Below are 10,147 nucleotides of genomic sequence, written 5' to 3'. Positions count from 1 at the left end.
CATATCGGTCATTTTGGCTGTCGGCCATTTTGAATTTTGTGCTAAAATTCTGTATTTTATGAACGCATGAACAGATTGTTACGAAACGTGGTATGGGTCATCAGCACAATGCCCTGAATGAGCCTGAGAAGTTTCGAAACAGCGCCACCTAGTGGTGAATTTTTTTTTTCAAACGCTTATAACTTTGGGTGTGGTCGACTTATTTTCACGAGACTCATCTAATTAGTATCCTGAAACCTTGCCGAGTCCTACGATACCAAACATGCTAGGTTTCGCCTTACGGTTTGTGTAGCGTTGTGATTTAGCGCTTAAAAAACATTTGGCTATATCTTCGAAACCGATTGTCCGATCGAGACGAAACCTCCGTCAGAAGTTTGGAAACATAGGTCGATAGCTATACGCCAATGCCCAAATGCGAAAATATTGATGTTTAGGGGTAGTAAAATTCAAACAAAGTCTTGTGTCAGTCATTTTTTACGTGTTTTTTCATATAAATGTCTATAACTCTAAAGCAAATTGAGATATTTTCACCAAAACTGACACACATATGTATGGGCTCACTCTGAGGACACGTAAAAAAAATTGTGGGACTGAGCCTCTTGGTGGCGCTATAATAGAACAAAACATGAAATTCCCATTGACTTCAATACAGTTTTGTGATATAAAATGCTATTTTCATTCAAAATCTACTTTTTCGAACTCCTCCCACACCGTTTGTCCGATTTTCACCAAAATCGAATTGTATCATCTCCAGACTGTGCCGACTAAAAGTTATGGATTTCGTGTCAATTGACGAAACCGTTTTCGTATAGCGCAGCAGCAAATTTGAGGCATGATGCTAAAAGCATTATTCAGGCTTTATGTCTGCAATGCCTTGACATATTGACACCAAACTTTGCATGTGTCATTGTCACTTCACTCTGACCACATCACATCAGTTTTGAAACTGCACCACCTATTGGTTGAAAGTGATAATCCATTACAAATTATTTTTAATTATTGTTTCTATGATTTTTCAGCCATTTTGCCTAAAATCCTCTTTAAATGTCTTTAATTGCTCATTGTTGCAGTTGGTCTGACACTTTCAAACATGTCGAAATGTCTTGTCGTCTTATTCTGCTTGGCCCCGGTAATTGCTGCTTGCAGCTATATTTATTATTATTATTCTTCTTCCGCCATGGGAGTCTATGGCAGCCCATAGAACCGATTGCGGGAAAGTTATGAAATTTGGCACAATGATAGAGGACAGTCCAAAAAGTCACCATACCAAATTTGGTGTCTTAAAACCAATCCCTCTAGCGCCACCACCTGTCCAAAATTTCACTTTTATTTTGCTAATAACTTTTGAACCGTTTGGCCAATCAACAAAATTCTTTTTTCCTCTGATTCCGGAGCTCATGCCGATTCGATTGCACCCTATGACGTCATTTTCCGGCTTATAAATATGGCCGCCATTTTGAATGGGCTGAAAAAGCTACTTTTTCGAACTCGTCCTAGACGGTTTGTCCGATTTGCACGAAAATTGAACCAGATCATCTTCAGGCAGTGCTGACAAAAAGTTATGGAATTCAAATTGATTCGTCAAACCGTTTTCGAATAACGCTCGAACACATTTTACGTAGCGCTTGCGAAAACAGTCGTAGGGCTGTATCTCCGCAACGCTTTATCGGATTCAGACCAAAATTGGTACATGTCATCACAAGCATGACCTGAGGCTACATGCTGCGTTTCGGCGCAGCGCCACCTACTGGTCCGGAGATATGAAAAATGGCTATTTTTGCTTATAACTTCTGAACATTTTGTCCAAAAATCATAAAATTGGTCTCGTTAGATTCAGGGCAACATGCCGAGTCGACTGATATCAAATTTTACCATATCGGCCGTTTTGACTTTCGGCCATTTTGAATTTTGTGCTAAAATGCTGTATTTTAAGAACGCATGAACGGATTGTTACGAAACTCGGTATGGGTCATCAGCACGATGTTCTGAAGGAGCGTGAGAAGTTTTGAAACAGCGCCACCTAGTGGTGAATTTTATTTTTCAAATGCTTATAACTTTGGGTGTGGTCGACTTATTTTCACCAAACTCATCTCATTAGACTCCTGAAACCTTGCCGAGTCCTACGATACCAAACATGCTAGGTTTTGCCTTACGGTTTGTGTAGCGTTGTGATTTAGCGCTTAAAAAACATTTGGCTATATCTTCGAAACCGCTAGTCCGATCGAGACGAAACCACCGTCAGAAGTTTGGAAACATAGGTCAATAGCTATACGCCAATGCCCAAATGCGAAAATATTGATGTTTAGGGGTAGTAAATTCCAAACAAAGTCATGTGTCAGTCATTTTTTACGTGTTTTTTCATATAAATGCCTATAACTCTGAAGCAAATTGAGATTTTTTCACCAAAACTGACACACATATGTATGGGCTCACTCTGAGGACACGTAAAAAAAATTGTGAGACTGAGCCTCTTGGTGGCGCTATAATAGAACAAAACATAAAATTCCCATTGACTTCAATACAGTTTTGTGAAATAAAATGCTATTTTCATTAAAAACCTACTTTTTCGAACTCCTCCTACACCGTTTGTCCGATTTTCACCAAAATCGAATCATATCATCTCCAGACCGTGCCGACTGAAAGTTATGGATTTCGTGTCGATTGACGAAACCGTTTTCGTATAGCGCAGCAGCAAATTTGAGGCATGATGCTAAAAGCATTATTCAGGCTTTATGTCTCCAATGCCTTGACATATTGACACCAAACTTTGCATGTGTCATTGTCACTTCACTCTGACCACATCACATCAGTTTTGTAACTGCACCACCTATTGGTCGAAAGTGATAATCCATTACATCATATTTTTAATTATTGTTTCTATGATTTTTCAGCCATTTTGCCTAAAATCCTCTTTAAATGTCTTTAATTGCTCATTGTTGCAGTTGGTCTGACACTTTCAAACATGTCGAAATGTCTTGTCGTCTTATTCTGCTTGGCCCCGGTAATTGCTGCTTGCAGCTATATTTAGGGGCCAAGCACCGAAGGTGCGGAGGCACCTATTGTGTTTGTTCCGGTTCTTATTATTATTATTATTATTCTTCTTCCGACTGGGCGTCTATGGCAGCCCATAGAACCGATTGCGGGAAAGTTGTTTTGGTTTGACATTCTGATAGAGGACAGTCCCAACATTAAATACACCAATTTTTGTGTTTCTAAGTCATTCCCTCTAGCGCCACCACCTGTCCAAAGTTTCACTTTTATTTTGCTAATAACTTTTGAACCGTAAGGCCAATCAACAAAATTCTTTTTTCCTCTTATTTCTGAGCTCATGCCGATTCGATTGCACCCTATGATGTCATTTTCCGTCATATAAATATGGCCGCCATTTTTAATTTTCTGAAAAAGCTACTTTTTCGAACTCGTCCTAGACGGTTTGTCCGATTTGCACGAAAATTGAACCAGATCATCTTCAGGCAGTGTTGACCAAAAGTTATGGAATTCAAATTGATTCGTCAAACCGTTTTCGATAAACGCACGAATACATTTTACGTAGCTCTAGCAAAAACAGTCGTAAGGCTGTATCTCCGCAACGGTTTATCGTATTCAGACCAAACTTGGTACATGTACTCACAAGCATGACCTGAGGCTACATGCTGCGTTTCGGCGCAGCGCCACCTACTGGTCCGGAGATATGAAAAATGGCTATTTTTGCTTATAACTTCTGAACAGTTTGTCCAAAAATCATAAAATTGGTATCGTTACATTCAGGGCAATATGCCGATTCGTATGATATCCAGTTTTACCATATCGGCCCTTTTGACTGTCGGCCATTTTGAATTTTGTGCTAAAATACTGTATTTTAAGAATGCATGAACGAATTGTTACGAAACTTGGTATGGGTCATCAGCACGTTGTCCTGAAGGAGCGTGAGAAGTTTCGAAACAGCGCCACCTAGTGGTGAATTTTATTTTTCAAATGCTTATAACTTTGGGTGTGGTCAACTTATTTTCACGAGACTCATCTAATTAGACTCCTGAAACCTTGCCGAGTCCTACGATACCAAACATGCTAGGTTTTGCCTTACGGTTTGTGTAGCGTTGTGATTTAGCGCTTAAAAAACATTTGGCTATATCTTCGAAACCGCTAGTCCGATCGAGACGAAACCACCGTCAGAAGTTTGGAAACATAGGTCGATAGCTATACGCCAATGCCCAAATGCGAAAATATTGATGTTTAGGGGTAGTAAATTCCAAACAAAGTCATGTGTCAGTCATTTTTTACGTGTTTTTTCATATAAATGCCTATAACTCTGAAGCAAATTGAGATTTTTTCACCAAAACTGACACACATATGTATGGGCTCACTCTGAGGACACGTAAAAAAAATTGTGAGACTGAGCCTCTTGGTGGCGCTATAATAGAACAAAACATAAAATTCCCATTGACTTCAATACAGTTTTGTGAAATAAAATGCTATTTTCATTAAAAACCTACTTTTTCGAACTCCTCCTACACCGTTTGTCCGATTTTCACCAAAATCGAATCATATCATCTCCAGACCGTGCCGACTGAAAGTTATGGATTTCGTGTCGATTGACGAAACCGTTTTCGTATAGCGCAGCAGCAAATTTGAGGCATGATGCTAAAAGCATTATTCAGGCTTTATGTCTGCAATGCCTTGACATATTGACACCAAACTTTGCATGTGTCATTGTCACTTCACTCTGACCACATCACATCAGTTTTGTAACTGCACCACCTATTGGTCGAAAGTGATAATCCATTACATCATATTTTTAATTATTGTTTCTATGATTTTTCAGCCATTTTGCCTAAAATCCTCTTTAAATGTCTTTAATTGCTCATTGTTGCAGTTGGTCTGACACTTTCAAACATGTCGAAATGTCTTGTCGTCTTATTCTGCTTGGCCCCGGTAATTGCTGCTTGCAGCTATATTTATTATTATTATTCTTCTTCCGCCATGGGAGTCTATGGCAGCCCATAGAACCGATTGCGGGAAAGTTATGAAATTTGGCACAATGATAGAGGACAGTCCGAAAAGTCACCATACCAAATTTGGTGTCTTAAAACCAATCCCTCTAGCGCCACCACCTGTCCAAAATTTCACTTTTATTTTGCTAATAACTTTTGAACCGTTTGGCCAATCAACAAAATTCTTTTTTCCTCTGATTCCCGAGCTCATGCCGATTCGATTGCACCCTATGACGTCATTTTCCGGCTTATAAATATGGCCGCCATTTTGAATGGGCTGAAAAAGCTACTTTTTCGAACTCGTCCTAGACGGTTTGTCCGATTTGCACGAAAATTGAACCAGATCATCTTCAGGCAGTGCTGACAAAAAGTTATGGAATTCAAATTGATTCGTCAAACCGTTTTCGAATAACGCTCGAACACATTTTACGTAGCGCTTGCGAAAACAGTCGTAGGGCTGTATCTCCGCAACGCTTTATCGGATTCAGACCAAAATTGGTACATGTCATCACAAGCATGACCTGAGGCTACATGCTGCGTTTCGGCGCAGCGCCACCTAGTGGTCCGGAGATATGAAAAATGGCTATTTTTGCTTATAACTTCTGAACATTTTGTCCAAAAATCATAAAATTGGTCTCGTTAGATTCAGGGCAACATGCCAAGTCGACTGATATAAAATTTTACCATATCGGCCATTTTGACTTTCGGCCATTTTGAATTTTGTGCTAAAATGCTGTATTTTAAGAACGCATGAACGGATTGTTACGAAACTCGGTATGGGTCATCAGCACGATGTTCTGAAGGAGCGTGAGAAGTTTCGAAACAGCGCCACCTAGTGGTGAATTTTATTTTTCAAATGCTTATAACTTTGGGTGTGGTCGACTTATTTTCACCAAACTCATCTCATTAGACTCCTGAATCCTTGCCGAGTCCAACGATACCAAATATGCTAGGTTTCGCCTTACGGTTTGTGTAGCGTTGTGATTTAGCACTTAAAAAACATTAGGCGATATCTTCGAAACCGTTTGTCCGATCGAGACGAAACCACCGTCAGAAGTTTGGAATCATAGCTTGTTAACTAAACGTTATAGCCCAAATGCGAAAATATTGATGTCTAGAGGTAGTAAATTCCAATTAAAGTCATGTGTCAGTCATTTTTTACGTGTTTTTTCCTATAAATGTCTATAACTCCGAAGATAATTGAGATATTTTCACCAAAATCGACACACATATGTATGGGCTCACTCTGAGGACACATACAAAAAATGGTGGGACTGAGCCTCTTGGTGGCGCTATAATAGAACAAAACATGAAATTCCCATTGACTTCCATACAATTTTGTGAAATAAAATGCTATACTAAACAAATGCATTGGTTTAATATTACGAAACTCAGATTGTGTCATCAGCACCATCCCCTGAAGGTACCCAAAATATTTCGAGACAGCGCCACCTAGTGGTCAAAAGTTCTAACAATTTCCAAAAAGGCTAATAACTTTTGAATAAATCTGGCTATTGAAATGCTTAATAGATTCCTTGGGTCAAGCCGAGAACATAGATACCAAGTTTTCCTTATTTGGCCAAACTTCCTGTCCGCCATCTTGATTTTCAGTCAAAACCTACTTTTTCAAACTCCTCCTAGACCGTTTGTCCGATTTTCACCAAAATCTAATCGTATCATCTCCAGACCGTGCCGACTAAAAGTTATGGATTTCTTGTCGATAGACGAAACCATTTTCGTATAGCGCAGCAGCAAAGTTGAGGCATGATGCCAATAGCACTATTCAGGCTTTATCTCTGCAATGCCTTGACATATTGACAACAAACTTTGTATGTGACATTGTCACTTCACTCTGACCACATCAGTTTTGTAACTGCGCCACCTACTTGTCGAAAGGGATAATCAATTAAATTATATTTTTAATTACTGTTTCTATGATTTTTCAGCCATTTCGTCTAAAATCCTCTTTAAATGTCTGTAATTGCTCATTGTTGCAGTTGATCTGACACCTTCAGCCATGTCTTGTCGTCTTATTCTGCTTGGCCCCGGTAATGGCTGCTTGCAGCTATATTTATTATTATTATTCTTCTTCTTCTTCTTCTTCCGCTCTTGGAGTCTATGGCAGCCCATAGAACCGATTGCGGGAAAGTTATGAAATTTGGCACACTGATAGAGGACAGTCCAAAAAGTCACCATACCAAATTTGGTGTTTTAAAACCAATCTCTCTAGCGCCACCACCTGTCCAAAATTTCACTTTTATTTTACTAATAACTTTTGAACCGTAAGGCCAATCAACAAAATTCTTTTTTCCTCTGATTCCTGAGCTCATGCCGATTCGATTGCACCCTATGACGTCATTTTCCAGCTTATAAATATGGCCGCCATTTTGAATGTGCTGAAAAAGCTACTTTTTCGAACTCGTCCTAGACGGTTTGTCCGATTTGCACGAAAATTGAACCAGATCATCTTCAGGCAGTGCTGACAAAAAGTTATGGAATTCAAATTGATTCGTCAAACCGTTTTCGAATAACGCTCGAACAAATTTTACGTAGCACCTGCAAAAACAGTCGTAAGGCTGTATCTCTGCAACAGTTTATCGTATTCAGACCAATCTTGGTACATGTCATCACAAGCATGACCTGAGGCTACATGCTGCGTTTCGGCGCAGCGCCACCTACTGGTCCGGAGATATGAAAAATGGCTATTTTTGCTTATAACTTCTGAACAATTTGTCCAAAAATCATAAAATTGGTCTCGTTAGATTCAGGGCAAAATGCCGAGTCGACTGATATCAAATTTTACCATATCGGCCATTTTGACTGTCGGCCATTTTGAATTTTGTGCTAAAATGCTGTATTTTAAGAACGCATGAACGGATTGTTACGAAACTTGGTATGGGTCATCAGCACGATGTTCTGAAGGAGCGTGAGAAGTTTCGAAACAGCGCCACCTAGTGGTCAAAAGTTATAACAAAATTTCCAAAAAGGCTAATAACTTTTGAATAAATCTGGCTATTGAAATGCCACTGATCTTAATAGATTCCCTGGGTCAAGCCGAGAACATAGATACCAAGTTTTCCTTATTTGACCAAACTTCCTGTCCGCCATCTTGATTTTCATTCAAAACCTACTTTTTCGAACTCCTCCTAGACAGTTTGTCCGATTTTCACCAAAATCGAATCGTATCATCTCCAGACTGTGCCGACTAAAAGTTATGGATTTCGTGTCGATAGACGAAACCGTTTTCGTATAGCGCAGCAGCAAAGTTGAGGCATGATGCCAAAAGCACTATTCAGGCTTTATCTCTGCAATCCCTTGAAATATTGACACCAAACTTTGTATGTGTCATTGTCACTTCACTCTGACCACAACACATCAGTTTTGTAACTGCTCCCCCTATTGGTCGAAAGTGATAATCCATTAAATCATATTCTGAATTACTTTTTATATGATTTTTCAGCCATTTCGCCTAAAATCCTCTCTAAATGTCTTTAATTGCTCATTGTTGCAGTTGGTCTGACACTTTCAGACATGTTGGCATGTCTTGTCGTCTGATTGTGCTTGGCCCCGGTAATGGCTGCTTGCAGCTATATTTATTATTCTTCCGCTCTGGGAGTCTATGGCAGCCCATAGAACCGATTGCGGGAAAGTTGTTTTGGTTTGACATTCTGATAGAGGACAGTCCCAACATTAAATACACCAATTTTGGTGTTTCTAAGTCACTCCCTCTAGCGCCACCACCTGTCCAAAGTTTCACTTTTATTATGCTAATAACTTTTGAAGCGTAAGGCCAATCAACAAAATTCTTTTTCCCTCTGATTCCTGAGCTCATGATAATTCGATTGCACCCTATGACGTCATTTTTCGTCATAAAAATATGACCGCCATTTTGAATTTTTCTAAAAACCTACTTTTTCGAACTCGTCCTAGACGGTTTGTCCGATTTGCACGAAAATTGAACCAGATCATCTTCAGGCAGTGCTGACAAAAATTTATGGAATTCAAATTGATTCGTCAAACCGTTTTCGAATAACGCTTGAACACATTTTACGTAGCGCTTGCGAAAACAGTCGTAGGGCTGTATCTCCGCAACGCTTTATCGGATTCAGACCAAAATTGGTACATGTCATCACAGGCATGACCTGAGGCTACATGCTGTGTTTCGGCACAGCGCCACCTACTGGTCCGGAGATATGAAAAATGGCTATTTTTGCTTATAACTTCTGAACAATTTGTCCAAAAATCATAAATTTGGTCTCGTTAGATTCAGGGCAACATGCCGAGTCGACTGATATCAAATTTTACCATATCGGCCATTTTGACTGTCGGCCATTTTGAATTTTGTGCTAAAATGCTGTATTTTAAGAATGCATGAACGGATTGTTACGAAACTTGGTATGGGTCATCAGCACGATGTTCTGAAGGAGCGTGAGAAGTTTCGAAACAGCGCCACCTAGTGGTGAATTTTTTTTTTCAAATGCTTATAACTTTGGGTGTGGTCGACTTATTTTCACCAAACTCATCTCTTTAGACTCCTGAATCCTTGCCGAGTCCAACGATACCAAACATGCTAGGTTTCGCCTTATGGTTTGTGTAGCGTTGTGATTTAGCGCTTAAAAAACATTTGGCTATATCTTCGAAACCGTTTGTCCGATCGAGACGAAACCACCGTCAGAAGTTTGGAAACATAGGTCGATAGCCAAACGCCAATGCCCAAATGCAAAAATATTGATGTTTAGGGGTAGTAAATTCCAAACAAAGTCATGTGTCAGTCATTTTTTACGTGTTTTTTCATATAAATGTCTATAACTCTGAAGTGAATTGAGATATTTTCACCAAAATCGACACACATATGTATGGGCTCACTCTGAGGACACATAAAAAAAATTGTGGGACTGAGCCTCTTGGTGGCGCTATAATAGAACAAAACATGAAATTCCCATTGACTTCAATACAGTTTTGTGAAATAAAATGCTATTTTCATTCAAAACCTACTTTTTCGAACTCCTCCTACACCGTTTGTCCGATTTTCACCAAAATCGAATCATATCATCTCCAGACTGTGCCGACTGAAAGTTATGGATTTCGTGTCGATTGACAAAACCGTTTTCGTATAGCGCAGCAGCAAATTTGAGGCATGATGTTAAAAACATTAT

Source organism: Rutilus rutilus, assembly GCF_951802725.1.
Source record: "Rutilus rutilus genome assembly, chromosome: 5".
In the NCBI taxonomy this organism is placed as follows: domain Eukaryota; kingdom Metazoa; phylum Chordata; class Actinopteri; order Cypriniformes; family Leuciscidae; genus Rutilus; species Rutilus rutilus.
This window is presented reverse-complemented; position numbering follows the sequence as displayed.